This window comes from Pleurodeles waltl, chromosome 7, assembly GCF_031143425.1.
Source record: "Pleurodeles waltl isolate 20211129_DDA chromosome 7, aPleWal1.hap1.20221129, whole genome shotgun sequence".
In the NCBI taxonomy this organism is placed as follows: domain Eukaryota; kingdom Metazoa; phylum Chordata; class Amphibia; order Caudata; family Salamandridae; genus Pleurodeles; species Pleurodeles waltl.
The window spans coordinates 1095339238-1095363152 of record NC_090446.1 but is presented as its reverse complement, the minus strand read 5'-3'; positions in this window follow the sequence as shown (position 1 = coordinate 1095363152).

The following is a 23915-nucleotide window of genomic DNA, read 5'->3' as shown; positions in this document are numbered from 1 at the left end:
GAAAATATATTTTTCTATATCAAAACTATTGGCCTGGAGTTAAGTCTTTGAGTGTGTGTTCCTCATGTATTGCCTGCGTGTGTACAACAAATGCTTAACACTACCCTCTGATAAGCCTACTGCTCAACCACACTACCACAAAATAGAGCATTAGTATTATCTAATTTTGCCACTATCAACCATCTAAGGGGAACCTTTGGACTCTGTGCACACTATCTCTCACTTTGAGATAGTATATATTGAGCCAACTTCCTACAATCCCCTTTACTGAAATGGACACAACATCATACCAAAATGGGGTTCCCCTCTCAGTTCGCTGTTAGGGCCTACTGATGATTAGCATATTTTTTTTTCCTGTGCCCAGTGCACTCAATCCAGTCAGAACTGCCAGACCCTTGGTGCTTCATGCACCGGCAACATTCAGATACCGCAAGCAGCAAATAGATTGCATCCAAAGATAGACTACTTTTCCTTCCATCATTCAAAATAAAAGCCTTCACAGTTTTCCTGTGAGCTGTTCCAAAACATGAAAGAAGCCATCTCATAAAAAAATAGCTGAAAGGGGCTAAACCTAAAATACCAATGGTTGAACGCTATGGACCTAAATACGTACACTGTGGGGGTCATTCTAAGTTTGGCGGGCGGCGGTCGCCGCCCGCAAAACTTACGCCGCCAAATGACCACTCCGCAGTCAATAGACCGCGGGGGCCATTCAGGCTTTCCCGCTGGGCCGGCGGGTACCCGCCAAGGGAGCGCCCGTCGGCCCAGTGGGAAAGGCCCTGCAACACAGAAGCCGGCTCCGAATTGAGCCGGCGGTGTTGCAGGGGTGCGACGGTGCAGACAGTGAAAATCATGCTGGGGCCCTGTTAGGGGGCCCCTGCACTGCCCATGCCAGTGTCATGGGCAGTGCAGGGGCCCCCAGGGGCCCCACAACACCCGTTCCCGCCATCCTGTTTCTGGCGGTGAAAACCGCTAGAAACAGGCTGGCGGGAAGGGGGTCGGAATCAAGCAGCGCCGCCATGGAGGATTCTCCCAGCTGGGGCTAATCCGGTGGGAAACCGCCGGACCCGGCTGGGTGACCGCGGCTTTACAGCCACGGTCGGAATGCCAAATGAAGCACCGCCAGCCTGTTGGCGGTGCTTCCGACGACATCCACCCTGGCGGTCATAGACCACCAGGGTTGGAATGAGGGCCTGTGTCACTTTTTGATGTTGATGACATGAAGTTTCCTAAAGAGCTAAATTTATCTCTAGACATAATGGGCATGATTCCCAATGGAGTCTTCAATTCTCATCCACACAAATAGATATGCGCTGCTGTGCTAATAACTGGTCTAGGAAAGATTAAGAGAAAGTGAATGCTCTAGATCCTCTGAGAGTCTAAAGTACTGATTAAAAATAGCAACTATCTCTGAGCACAACTGGCATTCTGACGTGGGGGAAGAAGGCAGATTTTACCTGAAAGGGATAAGGAAGCACCCCAATTCAGCAATAATTAAAAATGCAAGTATAAAATGTTTCAAAGAGATGAAGAGGTACGTTATCAGCAATTAGTTCACAGACGTGACGACAAGGGTAGCCCTTTTTCTTAACAAAGCACTTGCTATAAGAGAAGGTGGTCTTGTGGCCATAGACCAGGAGTCTGGAAGTCCAGACCGATGCATCATGGTCTGTGATAAAACTGAAAGGTTCCATATTTGATCCACCAAGACAGCATAAGTGGTTCAGAAGAGGCCAATGAACTGTGCAGTGCACTCTGCAGGCTTACCAGAACTCAAGATGCTTCTGCTCCAACACTCATGCTAGTGGTTCCCTTCGTCATAGTCTCCATCTAGGGAACACCTTTGCCTGTCCACCTTTTATCAATAACCACAGCTGGTAGATGAAATCATAAAACCCTCCCCACCATGCAGATTTCGCCTGATTGGGATTACAGCTTGTGTTCCCTTAACAAATTATGAGATGTCCTTCAGACATTACCTTAACCACTCCTAGAACCATCTCAGACATGGGAGTAACACTTCCTGGGCGAGCACAAGAAACTGAGTTTTAAGTTTCATGCTTTAAGCAACTACTCCCACAGCGTTTTACGTCATTGGTGTTCTGTAAATCTTATTTTTTTCTGCTGTGGATGAAGTTAAATGGCTAAATTGCCGAAAAAAATACTGAGTAACCAAACAATGGCTATAAACTAGGGTGCTACTTCAAATGACTGACACATTTCAACCATGTATGTGAAACAATTACCTTCATACCACTTCTCACCGATTTCAAATTTATATTAGTTTTGTCTTTCGGAATATCTTTGTCGCATGATATAAATTGAAGGTCAATAGATTCCCTGCATGAGCCATTTAATTAATTGTCATGCATTTCCATTTCTATTACTATGTTTCTTGTCCCTTTAATTCTTCAGATTCAAATCTATAGATGTAATAAAACACATTGCCACCAAACAAATCTAATTACGCATTGGTATGTTGCACAGAAACTGAAATTACATTTACATCATGAAGACCACACAGCAGGCACATGCCCAAACTACATCCTGCTTGATTGTCATTTGACTTAAATAATGACATTCTGATTTACGTTCCTTGATTTTAAGGTGCATTTTGCAGTGCCACTCTGTGGCTCTGGAAAGAAAGGTTGAGATCATCTTTCTTTATATGCAGTGCTACACCAGGGGACTTTTAAACAAACTGTGCCTTTTTCATTAAACAGATGTGCTGTATTTGCATTTTACATTTTACAATAATAAGATATATGTATTAACATAAGTCAGACTAAGTTATGAAACTAAGGCTCTGCAAATCATATATCAAATAAATTATTGTACAGCGTGAGACTTTAACATTTCATTTGATCAATTATCCATCACTTTAAGAGCCTGTGATTCTGGTATGAATAATTTCCAGGCGAGAAGCATGGGTGAAAGATTTTGCTGAGTAATGTGTACAGTTATTCAGGAAACAATAGAGAAGGCTCACTGGCAAGAAAAAAATGCATATGTTGAAGGCAAGGAAGTCAACAACACAAATGAACCCATAAGCAAATTGTTATCTCATAACAGATTACATGTGTCTCAGTGAAAACAATATTTTTTCTTTTACTGCTGTGCAAAACGAGCTGTCTGGGAAGTCTGTTTGCGCTGCAGGAAAGGCTAACAAAATCATATATGGCCTCTCTGCCTAAAAAGGCAGTTTTTTAATCAAAGCCGTCTCGGAAGGGGCTAGTTTCCACAGCCCAGAGATACCTACTTGCTGCCACTGCATCACTGATTCTGACCCTAATAAGTCAAACGTAGTGCCCGATAAAAACTTTACCAATAGCTCCATATTGCCCAGTATAGCAGTAAGATTCTCTCCCCTTCAATGCAATCAAAAAGGGCTTGCAAATCCTTCAGCAGTATCTGCGCTTTGTATGTAGCTTAGGAAATAGTATTCTCAAAGGAATATATCTCATTCAGGAAGTGAGAAATGGCTGACCTACCCTCATGCTTCCATTGTTTAATGACTATGGGGGTCATTACAACCTTGGCGGTCTTTTTACAAGACTGCAGAGGGACCGCCATGCTAAAGACCGCCAGTGGCTGCGGTTTTCCGCTCAGCGTATTATGACTGTTGGCAGCTCTACGTCGTTTTTCCGACGGAGAACCGCCAACAGCCATAGTGACGGGCGGCGGGGAAGTGGAGGTTGCTCCACCTCCACCACCACGCCAACAGAACACCGCCCAGCGAATCACGTCCTGTGATTCGATGCGGCGGTGTTCTGTTGGCGGTGTGGAGTCGGCGGAGCTGACCCCATGGCTCCCATCCCCTTCCGGAGGATCGACGGAACAGGTAAGTCGATCGTCCGTTAGGGGAGGGGGGTGGGGGAGTGTTTTGTGGATGCATGGAGGTGTGCGTGTGTGTATGTAGAGGGGGTGTGTGAGTGTGTGTATGCTTGCAGGGGTGTTGCGTGGTTTGGGAATGAGTGCGTGTATGTCTGTAGGTATGTCTGTATGGATGTGTGCGTGTATGTTTGTATGTGGGTGTGCGTGTCTGACTGTGTGTGTGGATGTTGGCATGTATGTCGGTATGTGTGCGTGTATGTGTGTTGGTGCCTGCGTGCATGTCGTGTGTGAATGAGTGATGTGATGTTGGGGGTCGGGGTGGGGAGGGGGTCCTGCCACCTTTGGGGGGTGGCAGGGGTGGTGTGGGGTGTAGGGGAGGGAGTCGGTGTGGGTGTGGGGTGTGGGGGAGACCCCTATCAGTGCCAGGGAAGGGATTCCCTGGCACTGATAGTGCTTACCGCCATGGATTTCATGGCGGTTCCTACCGCTGGAAATCCACGGCAGTAAGCCGGGTCAAAATACCGGCAGCGGTATTGTCACGCCCGCCGGGCTGGAGACCCAGGTCTCCAGCCCAGCGGTCGTCTCCGCCCTGGTGGGCAGAACGAAGAAGCGGCGGATGACCATGGCGGTAACCGCCATGGTCATAATCCTCAAAAAAAGACCGCCAGCCTGTTGGCGGTCTTACCGCCACTTTAACACCATCCACCAGGGTTGCAATGACCCTCTATGTCCCTAGGATCCTCATGAAAAGGAAGCACGTCAATAGAATGTCCTCCATTTGGCGCATAAAAATCTTCTGGTCAAACTGAATGGTTAAAGGCCAATTCCCTTATAGTGTGCATCAACATCTGCTGAAAATGCATTTCTCGCACAGATTTCCCTTTTTCATTATAGTCCTCATCAGTATCCAAGCGGTATTTCTTTGCCCAATGACCACTTGGTGCAGATGAAACTGCTATTGTACAATGGACTGGAGATCAGAAGTCAATATGTCAGTAACAGTGAATCTCAGCCTCCTCGTCCTCCTGTACATGGTGCCTCTTCTGATAGGGTTTGCCTTACCCCGTGGTTGCAATCATCCTCAGGAAGTAGAATTGCTGTCATCCATTTGAATCACAATCGACTACCCCATCTGCAGTGGTTTGCATTCTCATACTTCACTGCGCTCTATAGAGGCAATCCTGGTAAGGGCTCCTCTCACCCGCAGCGAAAGAGAGAGAGCGGCAAAGAAAGCAGCTACTTGGTATGAGAAGCCCCGCAGCCCAGTTCAGTATATAGATGTGGGAAACTGGGAGCATGACTTTACATCCTTTCCCTTAGACAGTAAAAAGTGTTGGGGCATGCTGGCAATAACGAACATGCCCGCAGAGACTGTTCTGGTTCAACCCCTCTGCTTCGATAAACACACCTGCTGTCAACAACTCACACCAGCGTTGTCTGTTATAAAACGTTTAGAGCGCACTGGAAATACACTGCATCTAACTCAGAGCATGCTTTAAGCGCGCTCGCTAGCATACTCCAAAATAAAGTATTTCTTTTTAACAACGCTTCCGTTCTGTCACATTCACACACAACCTAAAATAAATTTTTAGGGTGCATCGCATGCACTGACGCATGCATATCGCTAGCGAGACGCTTTAGGTATTAGAGAAGGGCTCGGAGCCCCGTCGACGTCATGTCAGTGTCTTTCATTGGCAGGTTGGCTTGCCTGTTAGAATCCGCTTCTTTTGATTAGTGGAAGGCAGTGGCGGCCCGTCCTTTAGGGCAGAGGGGCCAAACCCCACACCTTTTGCCCCCCATGAAGAGTGTCTGTCAGGCTATACAAAGGTCAGAATGACAGACACTCTTCATGTTCAGGTCAGGCAGCCAGTAGCAGACATGCGCGATTTGCACAGACTCCTGGCTGCCTGAGCTGAACTTTGCTGGGCTGAGGCGATCACAGCTCCTATGGGCGTGACCTCCTCTGCCCAACAAAGGTGCCTCAAGGCCCTCCCCTGGGTGACGAGGAAAGCATCACCAATTGACACTCTCCCTGGGCACTTCAGTTTAAGCCCTGCAGTGTCCACGGCGAGTGTCAATCAGTGACACTTCGTCACAGAGTGGGGTGGGGTCAGCAGTCTCACTGACCTCATCCCACTCTTAGACGAGGCTGGGACTGCTGCCTTCCCTCATTGGCTGACCTAAGGTCAGCCAATGAGGGAAGGCAGCAGTCCCAACCCTCCTGGGACCCGGAGGCCGAAGGCAAGTGTGTGTGTGTGTGTGATGTTTCAAATTGAATGTTTGGTGCGTGCGTGCATGTTTGAATGGTATGAATGTTGTTAATGGATGTGCGTGTGTGCATGCATGTCTGTGTTTGAAAGAATGAGTGTGTGTGATGTTTTAAAATAAGTGTTTGGTGCTTGCGTGCATGTTTGAATGGTATGAGTGTTGTCAATGGATGTGCATGCGTGCGTGCGTGTCTGTGTGTGAAAGAATGAGTGTGTGTGTGTGTGTGTCCCACCTGCCCCCCTACCTCCTAAAGCTGCCGGCCACCACTGGTGGAAGGCACGCATACTTCATGCCTTTTCCGTGGTTAGCCCTCCTTGAGCGCAGCGTCCAAGTACGGAAAACATGCGAGGCTCGCTGTGGTTGTGGACTACTTTTTCCCTGTTTCCGGAGCGTGATCTCACTGGGCAGAAGTCGAGCGCTTCATTAATTGCACTTTTGCCGGTTACGTTAATAAACGTACTTTGTGTGAACTGTACAGCGTGATCGTGCTGTTTTTTTTCTTTAAATGCAGGAAAAATCCGGTTGGGAGTTTACAACAGCTGTAACTCCGACAAATGCGAGACCCTAGTGCATTGCAAATGCTTATTAATATTTCTGTTTACCTTGTTAGACTCAAAGTGCTGGAGACAAATAGAACAAGCATTTGCAATGCAATGGGTCGAGCGTCTGCTTGAGTTAGAGCTATTAGCGCATCGCCGTCATGAGTGTGAGCGCGAGAGTTATTGGCTTCCTGTGTGAATGTCTAGAAAGGACTGCGGCTGGGATGAAAGGAAAACTGAAACCGGAGGAGGGGGTCATCACATGCTGTAACAGGAGGAATCGTGACGTAGTGTGATGGTGTAGTGCTTTCCTCTTATCTAGTTTCTAAGCACTAACATAACACACCAGAAATGCACTTCTGAGGTCAAAGAAGACTTTTATTGTTGTTAATTCTTCCCCAACCCCAATTTTTATGTATGACGAATTAGTAGCTTTCAAGTCCGCGTTAATCAAACAAAATATATCAGTTTGCAATATACACAGCAGGTTATATTTATAAGATATTGAATGCAAAGCAAAACAAATACTTCACCGTGTGGGAACTATCTACAGCTTCATCTTTCTAAGGTCTGCAAGCTGATGACCCCTGTCAGCCGCGAGAAAGAGATTCATCCACCCACACGGGATTGCTGGCAGCTGGCGCCAAGCTCCAGCACGAGGTCCGGCAGATTCGAATCTGACTCTCTGCAGCCTGTTACATTCGTTACAAAGGTGTTCCCCCTCCTCTCAGACCTGGGAAACTGAGCAAGCCTTTTGGAGACTGGCCAGGTCTCCAAGACTACTCCTGTTCCCAAGCCCAAGCAGAGAGAACAACACCCATGTACTCTCTCTTATCATGTCTAGTCTACTGTGAGAAAAACATCTTGGTTCTCTTGTGCAAAAACACAGCTTGGAAAAATACAGCTTGGATTCTCAACTGCAATGTCTAACTCCACGTTAAAGGCAATAGGCAGCTAACCTAAATATCAAATGCAATGTCATGTTAAAGGCAATAGGCAGCTAACCTAAATATCAAATGCAATGTCTAGTGTCATGTCAAAGCCAATAAGCATCTAAGCTGAATACAAAAATGCAATGTCTTATATCATGTCAAAGCCCATAGGCAGCTGAGCTGAATACAAAATGCAATGTATAATATCATGTCAAAGCCAATAGGCAGCTGAGCTGAATATAAAATGCAATATATGATATCATGTCAAAGCCAATAGGCAGAATATCTAAGAGCATGTCAAAGTCAATAGGCAGCTAAACTGAATACATCATGTCAAAGCCAATAGGAATGCAATGTCAAAGCCAATAGGCGGCTAGACTGGATACAGCATGTCAAAGCCAATAGGCAGAATACAGAATGTAATGACTAATGCAATGTCAAAGCCCATAGGCGGCTAAACTGAATACAGAAAGCAATGGCTAATGCCATGTCAAAGCCCATAGGCGGCTAAACTGAACAAAACATACCATGTGCTACTGGTGAACATTGAGCAACTAATATGCGCAGTGGTGAAACACAAAGTCATTGGTCAAAACAAACTTTATCAAATGGCAGTACATTCCGCCCTTTGACCAATGAATTTTTGTTTCACATATCTCTTGTTTCAAACAAAAACAAAAACATCAGCACAAAAAAAACATTATCAGCAAGTCACATTTGAATTAACACATTGATCTCATAACCTTTCACATCAGATACATCTATACAGAAAAGACTGGGCAATTTTTTATACTCTGAGTGAGTCTCTAATTCAACAGTGTTAGCAATTTGATGTGGCATGAGTTCTACTCATGTAAAAGATGCACGGTCCACCTGAAAGGTTTGCTGGAAGATAAGCAAAAGTCAGAGTTCCATACGAGAAGGGAAAAAAAATAAATCACAGCTTAGTTCCAGTGGAAGAATGCAATCAAACAAGTTGAACTTGAACTGAAGGCGCAGTTTGCGCAAAATGGATCCATGGTGCTGGCACTTTACTCAGCCAGGTTCAGGTTGGGGATTCGGTCCCTTCCCCGACCCCACACGCACACACCGGAAGGGGAACCACACAGCACACTCAGGGACAGTGGCGAAACGTGGTAGGATCTGCAAAAGAAACAAGTATGACTTTTCTTGCAAATAACATTTTTCATTTAAACTGCACCCTTCCTCTTTCTTTCCCTGTTTTATAATCAGCAGGACGTTTTTGGGGCCCTTTGTTATATTTTCTGCAGGTTCTGGAGGATCACTTAGGGCTTCAGCCCACACATCAGCACTGAGGTTTTTATCTGCTGCACCACAGCTTCCCTTTTCTTGCACTGTCAGAAGGGCTGGGGCAGACTCCTTCTTTACCAAACCTCCATTCACTGCATTTTTGCCAAGTTGGGCCATTCTGTCTCCAATTTGTATGAATAAATCAGATTCTTTTCTAGGTATCAGCATAATTTCGATTTTTCCTTGGTAATTTGCAGCAATCACTCTCCCTAAAACCTGATCACTTTCCCATTCCTGTCCTGGTAACTTTCCTCTCCCCAACTGCTCTGTGACTGCTTGCATGACAGATTGCTTTTGTGCGTGCTGCACAGTTTTTATCAAAACTAGGGGAATGTGCATCTCTCTCATCTCTGCCCACCTGTAAGTGGCCTTTTCTCTCAGCTGTTCACATTTCTGGGGCACCCACTTAGCCATCCCCACTAAGGCAGAATTCTGGGTGTACACTTCTCTCTCTGAATTTTTCTCATTAACATCTGCAAGGTAATTGAACCAGTTAGGTACAAGCCATATGCAAAAACAAGCAGCTAAAACATTAGCAATGAACCAAATATCAGCGTAAAAATGACACATCTCACGTAGCTCTTGCTTTAAAATCTGACACACATTATACAACGCTGTTCCTTCTACTGTGCCAGAAAACAACATTTCAGTCAATGAATCATTAGTAAAACAAACATGCTTTTTATCTTCAGTGGACACGAATTCAAATGGTGCACACAATTTCATTGGTAATTCTTTTACCTGTGGTACTCTAGCCCTGTCTTGCAAGTACCAGATCCATTGTACGATTCTAGCTAGGGGCACTATTTTCTTCCCTTGTTCTTGATTTAAATGTACATAAGTATTTCCTTCTTGCACTGCGCAAAAACCTAAAGTCTGCATTATTTCATTTGCCAAATCACAAGCGCGCAGCTGCATATAATTTTTCACAGTGACCATATACAAAAGTGTTAGGATTTCACTCAAATGAGGGCTTTTCTGTTTCCAAAAATCAAACAAGCTAATGAAAGTCGGCTCTTGCTCTAAAATCTTTCGTTTTACTTGTGCATTTTGCAACGGTAACTCGTAAATCACATTCTGGTCTCTCTCGTCCGTGTTATCAGTTAAGGAATGCATTTTGGCTGCCAAAGACCCTGGCTCACACGAAAACTCAGTGCAGCTCGGAGCTGTCTTAACCCCCTCATTACTGGAATGGGACAAGAAAGATTCTTCAAAAACAGCCCTTTTATAACTTTCAGTCGGGCTAATTTGCTCACGTAAATTCCTATTTTCATGTTCCAACTTCCTACATTTCTCCTGCATTTCTCTGTAAGCAGATAAAGGTATCCAGACCTTTCTGTCATCATTACTTCCAAAAGACACTTTTTCTACATATGTACAACGGAAATTATTTCTCAAAACACTATCAGGCATTTTAGCTACACATGCATTTTCAGACATGGTCTGCAGTGCTTCTGTAATTCCCCAAATAGAAAACAATTTCTGTAATTCTCCAAACAACAAAAAAACAATTACACTTTTAAAGTGTGCACTTAGAAATCTACCAACTCGTCAACACCCTCTTAATCACCTCTTAATGACCGACCCCACATCTGGTACCAATTGTAGTGCTTTCCTCTTATCTAGTTTCTAAGCACTAACATAACACACCAGAAATGCACTTCTGAGGTCAAAGAAGACTTTTATTGTTGTTAATTCTTCCCCAACCCCAATTTTTATGTATGAAGAATTAGTAGCTTTCAAGTCCGCGTTAATCAAACAAAATATATCAGTTTGCAATATACACAGCAGGTTATATTTATAAGATATTGAATGCAAAGCAAAACAAATACTTCACCGTGTGGGAACTATCTACAGCTTCATCTTTCTAAGGTCTGCAAGCTGATGACCCCTGTCAGCCGCGAGAAAGAGATTCATCTACCCACACGGGATTGCTGGCAGCTGGCGCCAAGCTCCAGCACGAGGTCCGGCAGATTCGAATCTGACTCTCTGCAGCCTGTTACATTCGTTACAAAGGTGTGCCCCCTCCTCTCAGACCTGGGAAACTGAGCAAGCCTTTTGGAGACTGGCCAGGTCTCCAAGACTACTCCTGTTCCCAAGCCCAAGCAGAGAGAACAACACCCATGTACTCTCTCTTATCATGTCTAGTCTACTGTGAGAAAAACATCTTGGTTCTCTTGTGCAAAAACACAGCTTGGAAAAATACAGCTTGGATTCTCAACTGCAATGTCTAACTCCACGTTAAAGGCAATAGGCAGCTAACCTAAATATCAAATGCAATGTCATGTTAAAGGCAATAGGCAGCTAACCTAAATATCAAATGCAATGTCTAGTGTCATGTCAAAGCCAATAAGCATCTAAGCTGAATACAAAATGCAATGTCTTATATCATGTCAAAGCCCATAGGCAGCTGAGCTGAATACAAAATGCAATGTATAATATCATGTCAAAGCCAATAGGCAGCTGAGCTGAATATAAAATGCAATATATGATATCATGTCAAAGCCAATAGGCAGAATATCTAATAGCATGTCAAAGTCAATAGGCAGCTAAACTGAATACATCATGTCAAAGCCAATAGGAATGCAATGTCAAAGCCAATAGGCGGCTAGACTGGATACAGCATGTCAAAGCCAATAGGCAGAATACAGAATGTAATGACTAATGCAATGTCAAAGCCCATAGGCGGCTAAACTGAATACAGAAAGCAATGGCTAATGCCATGTCAAAGCCCATAGGCGGCTAAACTGAACAAAACATACCATGTGCTACTGGTGAACATTGAGCAACTAATATGCGCAGTGGTGAAACACAAAGTCATTGGTCAAAACAAACTTTATCAAATGGCAGTACAGATGGCTAACAGAAGTGTTCACTTAGTTAAATCGCCTAAAGAGGGAACTCACCACACAAAGGAGGGACATTTCACAACATGAACCAATGAAAATGAAGCATTTAAGGCAAGCACAACAAAGAATGAATTGCACAAGTGGGTGTGGTTAAAAGCCCACAGAGAGATTACATTACAACAGGCTAGAGTGCTTGAGCGATCGACCTTAAAAACAAGGAGGAATAAAAGTATTTCTACGCGTTGCACCATGTTAATGCCACCCCTAGGGTGGTGTTAGTTTTTGGTGCTGCCACAGATTTATGATTTCTCGTAAATATGGGGCAGCATCAAAAGCAACAGGTGTTGCAGTGGAAATCCCATAGTGTAGGAAAGTCCTCCTTTTTGCCCTGGTCACCCCCACACTTTTTGGGCAGGTACTGGTGGTTATTGACTCTTGGCTGTGCCCTGGTACTGCTTACCAGTCCCAGGGCCAGTGCTCTGTTTAAAGTGGATATGCAAATTAGGCTAATTATAATTGGCTAATTAACCTACCTATAAGTCCCTAGTATATGGTAGGGCATGTAGGTTTAGGGACCACAGCATAGGTTGTGCACCCATAGGTGCACTGCTGAGGTGCCCAGTGTCATTTTGAAGGCAGGCCTGCCTTGCTGGCTACTTTTAAATTAAAGTTATATGCAAATTCAACTTTGGAATTAAAAGTAGTTCCAAAGTCTTAAACTAGCGTATTTTTACACATAAGTCACCCCTAAGGTGTGCCCTATGTGCCCCTAGGGCTGGGTGCCATGAAACTATAAGTAGGGACCTTATAAAAGAAGTTTTATAAGCCCTGGTGAGGTAAAAACAGCCAAATTCGTTTTTCCCTCATGGTAGTAAATGGCCTTCATAGGCTAGAATAGGGAGACTTTATTTTAATATTTAAAGTCCCCTTAAATGATGGATACCAAGAGTTTGGTATCAAATTAATTGTTATAATAAACCCCACAACTTCCAGTTGTTGGATTTAATATAACTTGTTCAGGTAAAGAGTTTCAAACTTTACCTGAAAAGTTGCCAATTTCAGCCCTGTGTTGTTTTTGCTGCTGTGCTCTGATTGGCCAGCCTCTGGCAGACTGGCCAGGCTGCCTTGGTGAGGTGTGAAGTGGCCTGGCTTCACACAAAGGAATGTGCCTGTGGGAGGGAATCTCCCCTCAGCAGATGGTGAGGCAGGAAGGGGGAGGGCTGCCAAACTGGTCTTCAAAGGCAGAGAAGGACATTTGGAGCAACCAGCAACACCCCCACATCCTGCAACCCCAGATAACTAGGTGGCCCCTTGATTAGATTAGGAGAGGGCAGGAGAGGGGTGTGTTTATGATTTTTAGCCACACCAGTGGGTGGGCTCAGCCAGATGTAACCTCCAAAAATCAGATTCAGCCATGATGGATTTTTGAAGAATGTTGTCTCCTGGGATTGATTTTTGCCACACTTCCCAGGAAGTGGTCATCACCGGGTGAAGGACCCTGCACCTGATTGGAGAATCAGGACCCCCCTGTTTTTCACCCAGGAGCAAGGATAAAACTGGCAGACCTGCACCCACACCTCAGATCCCCATCAGATTCCAACAAGGAAGAACCAAAGGAGAAGAAGGACTGCCCTGCTGGACCCCTGGCCGTCACCTGGAACCTGCACTCAGAAGGACTGCACCAGCTGCACACTTGGGCTTCACCACAAGAAGGACTTTGCCTGGCTTCAACTGGTTCAAGGAGGGACTCCCTGTTTGCTACAGGTGAGAAATTGCTAACCAGAGTCCCCTGCACCAACTCCTGAAGAAATCAACCAGCTGACCACTGCCAAGTGGCCAAAAAGGAGTTTGCGTCAGGTGTATTCTGGGAGTTGTAGTTCGCACCCCCAAGGACCACCTCAGAACTTCTGGACCCTTGGGGTGAGCTGTGGACCTCAAAAGAACCTTAAAAGGACATCTGGGAGAAGCCCCAGAAGTTTGGAGAACTTTCGAAAAAATGCTCCATAGAGGGACCGACCCGCCGCGGCAACTCTAGCCAGCTTGCCTCAACCGCGACCCGGCCTGATTTGCTGGTTCGTCCTTGTAAAGAAAATCTCCGAAAGACTAAGTCCGAAGGTAAAAAGTTGACCGGGACCTCCCAGCCAGCTTATCCGAGGAGGGCTCCAGGGACGTTGGATCAAGATCCAGGTTTACCCCGGTCGAAGGATTTTCATCTCGAAGAAATGAATAAGTCCGAAGGTCAAAATCTCCACTGAGGATTCCCGCGACACGTATCCGGAGAAGGGCTCCAGGAGGTCAGATTGGACTGGCAGGTTCGTCCTGCTGAAGAAAATCTTCAGAAAAGAGATTAAGATGGTCATTACAACCCTGGGTGTCGGTGTTAAAGTGGCGGTAAAACCGGCAACAAGCAGGCGGTAAAAATTTTGCAATTACGACCCCGGCGGAAACCGCCAACAAAGACAGCCACTTTAACACTCCGACCGCCACGGCGGTACAAACAAACATCGCGGCTGTCACCGCCAACAGAGAGGCGGAGGGCAAAGTACCACCTACAGTATCACAACCTACCAATCCGCCACCTTTTCCGAGGCAGATTCACCGCAGATAAAAACACGGCAGAAACAGGATTCTAAAGGGAAAACGCTCACCTCTACACACCCCACGAGGAACTAGGACATCATGGATCTGGAACTCCAAATTCTCCCTGCGATAGTCTTCCTGCTCCTCTACCAGGAGCAAGAACGCCAGCGGCGAAGACCACGGTGAGTACTGCATCTACGACACAGGGAGGGAAAAAACAGTAACACGTAAAACACAACACCCCCACCCTCACCCACTACAACACACACACTAATACATATTGATACATCACAGTTACACTCCCCAAACTCCCCGGAAGAATGCAAAGACAAAAGAAAATGAATGTAACCATTGAAATATATTAAAATCAAGTAGGCAAAAATATATATATACACCATTAACAAAATATACACCAAGCATAGTAGTCCAGGTAGTGCTCCAATTAAGTCCGTGGAACACTGGGCCTTCACGGTATGGGAGAGGCCCACACAAGATCCCTGACCATGACGGAGAGAACACTGCAGAGGCATCAGAGAGCAAGAAAACAGGCACCTCCGGGGGAGGGAAAGGGGGGGCACCTCAGCCGGTTGAGTGCACAACGCCAAATCCACGAGAGGGCCACATGCCCACTGTTCAATCCTGGGAAGTGCAAAGCCACAGTCTCTCAAGTCTCTACAGTAGGTGCTTTGCCCACTGCTTTATCCTGGGGAGTGCAAAGCCACAGTCTCTCAAATCTCTGCAGTGGGTGGGTTGCCCACTGCTTTGTCTTGGGGAGTGCAAAGCCACAGTCTCTCAAGTCTCTACAGAGGGTGTGTTGCCCACTGTTCAATCCTGGGGAGTGCAAAGCCACAGTCTCTCAAGTCTCTCCAGTGGGTAGGTTGCCCACTGCTTTATCCTTGGGAGTGCAAAGCCACAGTCTCTCAAGTCTCTACAGTGGGTGGGTTGCCCACTGTTCAATCCTGGTGAGGGCAAAGCCACAGTTTCTCAAGTCTCCTCAGTGGGTGGGTGCCCACGGTTCAATCCTGGGGAGTGCAAAGCCACAGTCTCTCAAGTGGATAACAGTCTCCACTGGTTCTGGAGGGGGCATTGTGCCCAGAGTGATTCATCCTGCTAAGGACAGAGGTAGTGGATGGATCTCTCCGCTGGTTCTGGAGGGGGCATTGTGCCCAGAGTGCTTCATCCTGCTAAGGACAGAGGTAGTGGATGTATCTCTCGGCTGGTTCTGGAGGGGGCTTTGTGCCCAGAGTGCTTCATCCTGCTAAGGACAGAGGTAGTGGATGGATCTCTCCACTGGTTCTGGAGGGGGCATGGTGCCCAGAGTGCTTCATCCTGCTAAGGACTGAGGTAGTGGATGGATCCCTCCACTGGTTCTGGAGGGGGCTTTGTGCCCAGAGTGCTTCATCCTGCTAAGGACAGAAGTAGTGGATGGATCGCTCCACAGGTTCTGGAGGGGGCATGGTGCCCAGAGTGCTTCATTCTGCCCGTGACGGACTCAGTAGCATCAGTGCCCTTGGCGCTCATGGGCCAGCGTTGCTTGAGACGTCGGTGCCCTGTTCAGTGGTGCTTGAGACGGCGGTGCCCTGTTCAGCGGTGCTTGACACGGCGATGCCCTGTTCAGCGGTGCTTGGAGCGACTGGCTCCTTTGCAGTGACTCAGCTGCTGGCGGTCCTTCATGGCCCAGTGGGGCTTGTGCTGGCAGTCCTCTCTAGCCCAGGGGGCTTGTGCTGGTGGTCCTTCATGGCCCAGCGGGGCTTGTGCTGGCGGTCCTCTCTAGCCCAGTGGAGCTTGTGCTGGCTGTCCTTCATGGCCCAGCGGGGCTTGTGCTGGTGGTCCTCTCTAGCCCAGCGGGGCTTGTGCTGGCGGTCCTCCCTGTCCCAGCGGGGCTTGTGCTGGCGGTCCTCTCTAGCCCAGCGGGGCTTGTGCTGGCGGTCTTCTCTGTCACAGCGGGGATGACGGCTGTGGCCTCCTGGGCAGCGGGGATGATGGCGGTGGCCTCCTGGGCAGCTGGGCTGGTGCTGACGGTGGCCTCCTGGGCAGCAGGGCTGGTGCTGACGGTGGCCTCCGGGGCAGCAGGGCTGGTGGCCTCCTGGGCAGCAGGGCTTTTGGCTGTGGCCTCCTGGGCAGCAGGGCTTGTGGCGGTGGCCTCCTGGGCAGCTGGGCTGGTGCCGGCGGTGGCCTCCTGGGCAGCAGGGCTGGTGGCGGTGGCCTCCTGGGCAGCGGGGATGATGGCTGTCTCCTCTGCCGCGCTGCTCTTCCCAGACTTGCTGAGTTTCTTGTGCCCTTCCCCACCTTGGAAGGTGTCGCAGCTGACTCCACACTCCCACCTGTAGCCCTGGGAGCGGCTTTGGTGGCTGGAGTCTTCCCCCTCTGCTGCCGGGCACTGGCCAACTTCTGATGCTTCACAGGTGGGGGACTATCTGTGCTGTGGCTCCATGCCACACTGGCTGCCCTGGTGGCCGGTACACTCCAGATTCCCGTGACTACAGACATTGTGTACAGATGTTGTGTCTGTAGTGCTAGTTCGGGACCTAGGAGACAGACGGGGTGGGGGAAGTGTGGGAAAGAGGTCAAGGTTGGACAGGAAAAGTTTTATGGAGACACTGGGACGGGTAGCTGGAGGTTTGGGAGTGGAGGAAAAGATTGTGGTTGTAGGAGGTGTTCATTTGCTGACTTTGGGTGAAGGTGCATGGGCTGGAGGCTGTCGTGAGGTGGATGGCTGTTGGGTGGGTGTGTGCCTGCATTTGTGTATCTTGGGAGGGGGCGTCACAGACACACTGGGAGAGGACACAGGGGACGTGTGAATGCTAGTGGGGGTGGTGACTGCACGTGAGCGGGGTGTGGTGGTGTGTGTGCTGGTGATGGCAGTAGTGGCTGTAGAGGTAGTACATGCAGGTGTGAGTGTAGATGAGACTGGGAGGGAGGAGGGAGACGAGGAGGAGGGGGACACAGTGGAGGCAGTGGATGTTGGTGTGTCTGCATGTGTGTGATGCTTGCATGAATGCCTGTGGGATGTGTGGTGCTTATGTTTGCCAGAGCTTCCCTTGTGTGTTGACGTGTGTGCATGCTGGTCTAGAGGTGTGCTTGGGATAGGCTGGGGTACAAGGGATTGGGTCTGGGTGGAGGAAGTTGGAGGGGGCAGGCTAGAGACAGGGACAATGGCTGCTATCAGTGCTGAGGCCAGAGTCTGAAAAGCTCGCTGAAGGGCAGCCTGACCAGAATGAATGCCCTCCAGGAATGCATTTGTTTGTTGCAACTGCCTTTCTACACCCTGGATGACATTCAAAATGGTAGACTGCCCAACAGTGAGGGACCTGAGAAGGTCAATGGCCTCCTCACTGAGGGCAGCAGGGGTGACAGGGGCAGGGCCTGAGGTGCCTGGGGCGAAGGTGATGCCCACCCTCCCGGGTTAGAGGGCACGGGACAAAGGCTGAGGGGCTGCTGGGAGGGCGGTGCTGGAAGGGGGGGTGGCAGCTGTACCTGTAGATGGGGGGCACTGATGTTGCTGCCACCACAAGGGAGCTCCCATCAGAGGATGAGTCTGTGTCACTGGTCTCAGCTCCTGTCCCAGCCGTGGAGCTCCACTCGCCCTCCGTCCCACTGGTGAAGTCCGATTCCGTAGTATGGCCCTCCATGGCCATGTGGGATGCAGCCCCCTCGTGCTCCGGTGCCACTGCTCCGCTGCCTGATGATGCTAATGCACACAAGAACAGGGAGACCACAAAGAGGGGGGGGGGGGCGACAGAAGAAAGACATTTTGAGTGCATGCATTACCGCTACAGGTGGCGGACACGACAGACACAGAAGCCCCCTGCACTATGCCGCGCTCTTGGGCTCCACTGTTCAATTCCTGAGAAAGGGCCTACTAGGCTATGGACGACATCTGCACACATGAATGACACTGGGGCATGACTAGGTGTACTTGGCACTTTACAGAGGTAGGATGGGGTGCCACATGTCCTGCCTTACGGAGGGACCTTGCCTACGAAACTCGCCCTGGCCTAGGGAAACCCACAGCCCACCTCCCCCACCCAGACCCCTCCACTGCGCGCAAAATCAGAAGATTGAGAGTGTACTCACCCCCTTGTGGCTGCTGTGATGCCCTCAAGCGTCCATCCAACTCCGGGTACGCCACCGCCAGGATCCTGAACATCAGGGGGTCATGGTGCGACGGGCATCCCTCCCACGTTGCGAGGCCATCCCCAGCTGAGCCTTCACCGTCTTCTTGCTCCAGCGGCGAATGTGCTCCCATCTTTTCCAGCAGTGGGTGCTCCGTCTGTGGTAGACCCCCACGGTCCGGACGTCCTTGGCGATGGCACGCCAAATATACTTTTTCTGGTGGGCGCTGACCTACATGATTTGGACAGGGGGAAGAGAAACTTATTACCAACTGCACCGTCACAGTCATTGGCCCCCATCCCTACCCTTGCCATGTGGCACATGCACGCCGCACTCTCCCCTCTTCCTTCTTACATCCACCCCTCTCCACACAGGCATAGCCCATACAGCATGCTCCCAGTGTACTTACCTGTTTGTCTGGAGGACCGTAGAGTAGCGTGTACTGGGGGAGGACCCCATCCACGAGTTTCTCCAACTCCTCCGATGTGAAGGCAGGGGCCCTCTCCCCAGACACTCGAGCCATTGTCTCTTCCAGACCGAGGTCACAGCAGCACTTACAGTGTAGGTCCTCTCCTGTCGAAGATCAGGTATCGAGTGATTGAACAGATCGAAAATGGCGGTCACGTCTGCGGCAGTGAGTACCGCCACTGCCGGCGTACATCGTCATTGCCTCCTGGTACCCATAGGGTCCAATGTTAACCAATGCAGCATTGCGCCGCGGTCTTCGACTGCCTACCGCGACGGTGTACAACACAAGCGCAGTAACCTCACATCCCATTGTCCCACTTTAGAGGTCAGGCAGCCGCCATTTCAGGGGCCCACATGGCTTCATTTTCAACTGCGTCACACATACCTAGGCATAGACTCAACACACATACAGGCCACTTTTTAGATTATGATTGGTGTTCTGTGTAAGCTGTGGGTACGTACCTCTGAGTTGGTTGACTCTGTGCTCGCTGTTGTCCTTCATAGGCACCGTCCGCTGGGACATGTGAGGAGATGGCGGCATCCTCCGGTGTACCGACCGTTGGTAGAACTGTTGACAATGGAGGAAGGACATGTGATCATCACATACAGGCTTGACCGTGCCACAATCCAGGAACTGTGTACCCAGTTGGAGCCAGACCTGATGTCAGCTATCCGCCATCCTGCAGCAATCCCCCCTCAAGTGCAGGTGCTGTCTCTGCTCCATTTCCTTGCAAGTGGGTTATTTCAAACAACAGTGTCCATAGCATCAGGGATGTCCCAGCCTATGTTTTCCAACGTGCTCTCCAGTTGTCTGCCCTGCTGAAACACATGTGGAGCTACATCATTTTCCCTCAGGTGGAGGATTTGCCTACAGTGAAAGGTTATTTCTATGCCCTGGGACATATCCCCAACATCATAGGTGCCATTGATGGGACACATGTGGCTTTGGTACCCCCCCCCACAGGAGTGAACAGGTGTACAGAAACCGGAAGAGTTATCATTCGATGAATGTACAGAAGGTATGTTTGGCCGACCAGTACATCTCACATGTGAATGCCAAGTTCCCTGGCTCAGTGCATGATGCCTACATCCTGCGGAATAGCAGCATCCTTTATGTGATGGGTCAACTCCAGAGGCACCGTGTGTGGCTATTAGGTGAGCACCTGGAAGCAAGACAGTGGGAATGGTTGTCTGGGTCTGGGGTTATCCCTACAGGTTAGTGTGTGTCTAACAGTTGTCCCTTGCCATTTGCAGGTGACTCTGGTTACCCCAACCTGTCATGGCTACTGACCCCAGTGAGTAATCCCAGGACAAGGGCAGAGAAACGCTACAATGAGGCCCATGGGCGAACTAGGAGGGTGATCGAGTGGACCTTCGGCCTCCTGAAGGCCAGGTTCCGGTGCCTCCGTATGACAGGTGGATCCCTATTCTACTCACCAAAGAAGGTGTGCCAGATCATCGTGGCCTGCTGTATGCTTCACAACTTGGCCTTGCGACGGCAGGTGCCTTTTCTTCAGGAGGATGGTCCAGATGGCGGTGTTGTTGCAGCTGTGGAGCCTGTGGACAGTGAAGACGAGGAAGCAGAAGAAGAAGACATGGACAACAGGGACTCAGTGATCCAGCAATATTTCCAGTGAAACACAGGTAAGAATACCTACTACATTTACTTAAGCACTACTTCCTCTCTACTGTCTGTCATTTTCACCCAGTGTATGGTCACTCAGTTGTCACTTTCCCTTATGATTTCACAGATGTGGGTCCTACAGTGTGACATCTGCCTTGTTTCCTCATGGACTAGTGCTGTGTTACATAGGTATGTTGACATTACATTTGAAAGAGCATTTTGACACTGTAATTGCTAATACACTATTTCGAAATCACTGACTAACTCCAGATTGTTCTGTGCTTTAAGGGTGTTTATTTTAGTGCTCAAAATTGGAGGAGGTAGCAAAATGGTGAGGGGTGATGGCGGAGGAATCTCCATGGCAGAGTCTAGTCTATTAGTCTCACAGGTGCATTGCCCAAATGGGGATAGGAAGTGGAGCTGGGGCAGTTGAAGGATGGACAGGGTGACAAAGTGGGACAGAAGGATGACAATCAGGGTGGTCTCATTTCTTGGCGGGGGTCTAGGCATCGTTCTCTTTCTTTGTCCTGGATCTCAGGGACTGTTTGCGAGGTGGTTCTCCCTCTGCAGGGGGTGGGGTTCTGGTGTGGAGGTCCTGTGGCGGTGCCTCCTGTCTACTAGCGCCGGCGGAGGTGGTGGGCAGTTCATCGTCCAGGCTAGTGTCAGGGGCCCCTTGTAGTGCCACAGTGTCCCTCCTAGTGTTGAGTACTTCCTTCAGCACCCCTACGATGGTGCCCAGGGTGGAATTGATGGTTCTGAGTTCCTCCCTGAAGCCCAAATACTGTTCCTCCTGCAGGCGCTGGGTCTCCTGAAACTTGGCCAGTACCGTTGCCATTGTCTCATGGGAGTGGTGGTATGCTCCCATGATGTTGGAGAGGGCCTCGTGGAGAGTGAGTTCCCTGGGCCTTTCGCACACCAGCCTTCCCAGTTCCCCTGTGTTCCTGGGCCTCCGTCGCCTGGACCGTGTGCCTACTACCACTGCCCCCAGGTCCCTTTTGTTGTTGAGGTGGTGGGTTAGCCTGGGTTCCCTGTAGTGGTGGACACACTGCTGATTGACGTGTCCTGGGGACGGAGGTATGGGCCCGCTGAGTGGGTGCTGTGCTGGTGTTTCCAGAGGGGCAAAGCTCTGTGGTGGCCTGTGACTGGGTGAGGAGAACGGACTGTCCCGAGGTCCCCGATGGGCCGGTCTGGTCATCTAGATCCAGTTGGATAGAGGTGCTGTCATCACTGTGGGCCTCTTCTGTTGGTGGTGTGGACATGTGTGGACCCTTCTGTCCGGTGACGTTGGGTAGGGGTCCTGCAGGGGTATAACGCATGTTTATTACATCTGTGTGTGGCATGGTGTGCAATTGGTGGGTGACCGTGTACCCCAGTGCTTGCATTCCTGTGTCGGACCTTGTCTGATGATGGTTTAGGGGGGTGTATGGGTATGTGCAGTGGCCATGCTTTGGTGATGGGTGTCCATGCTTTGTTGTTGCATGCAGGGCTTGGTGGTAGGATGTGTGGTTTGTGATGTTGGGACATTTGTGAGGATTTAGAGTGATGGGGGTGAGGGTGGGGGTATGTGCTGGCATGCAGGTAGGGTGGGGGATGTAATAGTTAAGATTTGACTTACCAGAGTCCATTCCTCCACCTACTCCTGCGAGGCCCTCAGGATGCAGAATCGCCAAGACCTGCTCCTCCCATGTTGTTAGTTGTGGGGGAGGAGTTGGGGGTCCGCCGCCAGTCCGCTGAACCGCAAGGTGCTGTCCTGAGACCACGGAACGCACCTTCCGCCGTAGGTCGTTCCACCTCTTCCTGATGTCCTCCCGATTTCTTGGGTGCTGTCTCACTGCGTTGAAGCTGTCCACTATTCTTCGCCATAGCTCCATCTTCCTAGCAATGGAGGTGTGCTGCACCTGTGCTCAGAATAGCTGTGGCTCTACCCGGACGATTTCCTCCACCATGACCCTGAGCTCCTCCTCCGAGAACCTGGGGTGTCTTCGCCGTGCCATGGGGTGGTGGAGGTGATGTGTGGGGTGGGGTGTGGGGTGATAAGTGTGCTGATATGTAGTGGTGTGTAGTGTGAGGTGCGTGGAAGTTCTGTGGGTGATGGTGTTGTGTGCCTGTGGATGCTAGTATTGTTGATGGGGGTGTCTCTCTCTGGCCTTCGTTCGTTTGGGTGATGTGGGTGTGTGTTTTATATTGTATTGGGTGTGTGTGAGTGGTGTGTGTATGTGTATCAGGTGTGTGTATTTCGAATTGTCCAATTTGGATGTGTTTTGTATATGTGTGTGTATTTTGAGCGCGGCAGTGTGTACCGCCAATGGAATACCGCGGTTGAAAGACCGCCACGTGGATTCGTGTGTCGTGATAGTGTGGGCGTATTTCTGTTATCGTGACGGTGGAGGTTTTGTTTTCGCCAATTTATTACTGACCTTTGGTGTGGCGGACTTGTGTGGGTGTCTGAATTTTGGCGGATTCCGTGCTGTGGGTCATAATAGCTGGGGTGGTTTTTCGGAGCCGCAGTGGTGTGTTGGCGGACTTCTGCACGGCGGTATGCAGCTTTTTACCGCCAATGTTGTAATTACTGCCTAAGTATGAAGGTAAACTTTTAACCGAGGCCTCCCGCGTCCTGTATCCGAGGAGGGCTCCATCACGGTCGGCCTTAAACTTTGACTTTGCCCCGGTCGAGGTGCAACCAGATGACCCGATTGGCGCTTTTTGTTTCTAGGTGCTAAAAAAACAATAATTCTTTAAAAATTCATATCTCCGGTAACCCTTATCCGATTTTATTCGTTTTTGTGTCATTTTAAAGATAAAAATATAATCTATTTTTATAAATTGGTTTATGATTTTTAAACTGTTTCCTGTGTTTTATTTAATTACTGTTTTGTGATATTTTAATGCTTTACACTCTGTCTCCTAAGTTAAGCCTTGTCGCTCATTGCCAAGCTACCAAGGGTTGAGCTGGATTTAATTTACTGAGACCTAACTGGACCTAAGTGGAGGTTAGTGGCCTATTGCTAAGTGTAGGTACCTACCTGCCCTTACCAATAACCCATTTTCCAACACATAGCAACACCCATTGCAAGCCCCTCTGATGCAGAAAACTGCGACTGAGGGGCCCATATTTACAAGGAGGTGTAACGCCATAAAAAGTGGTGTTACACCTTGTAAATATGGAGCAGTGGTTAGCGCCATTGCAGGGTCACGAAAAGTGACGTTCCAGTGACAATCAAAAACTGGGACTGTCCAGGCAAATCCGGGACACCTGACCACCCTACAGCAGAGGCAAACCCCGATCCAGCCAGATAGCACGGCTTCCAAGATGCTCCCTGTCACATGTGAGCCTGTCCTGTTTATCTCACACTACTTTGCATTCTGTTACTAGTGTGGTGAATGTATGCAGAAC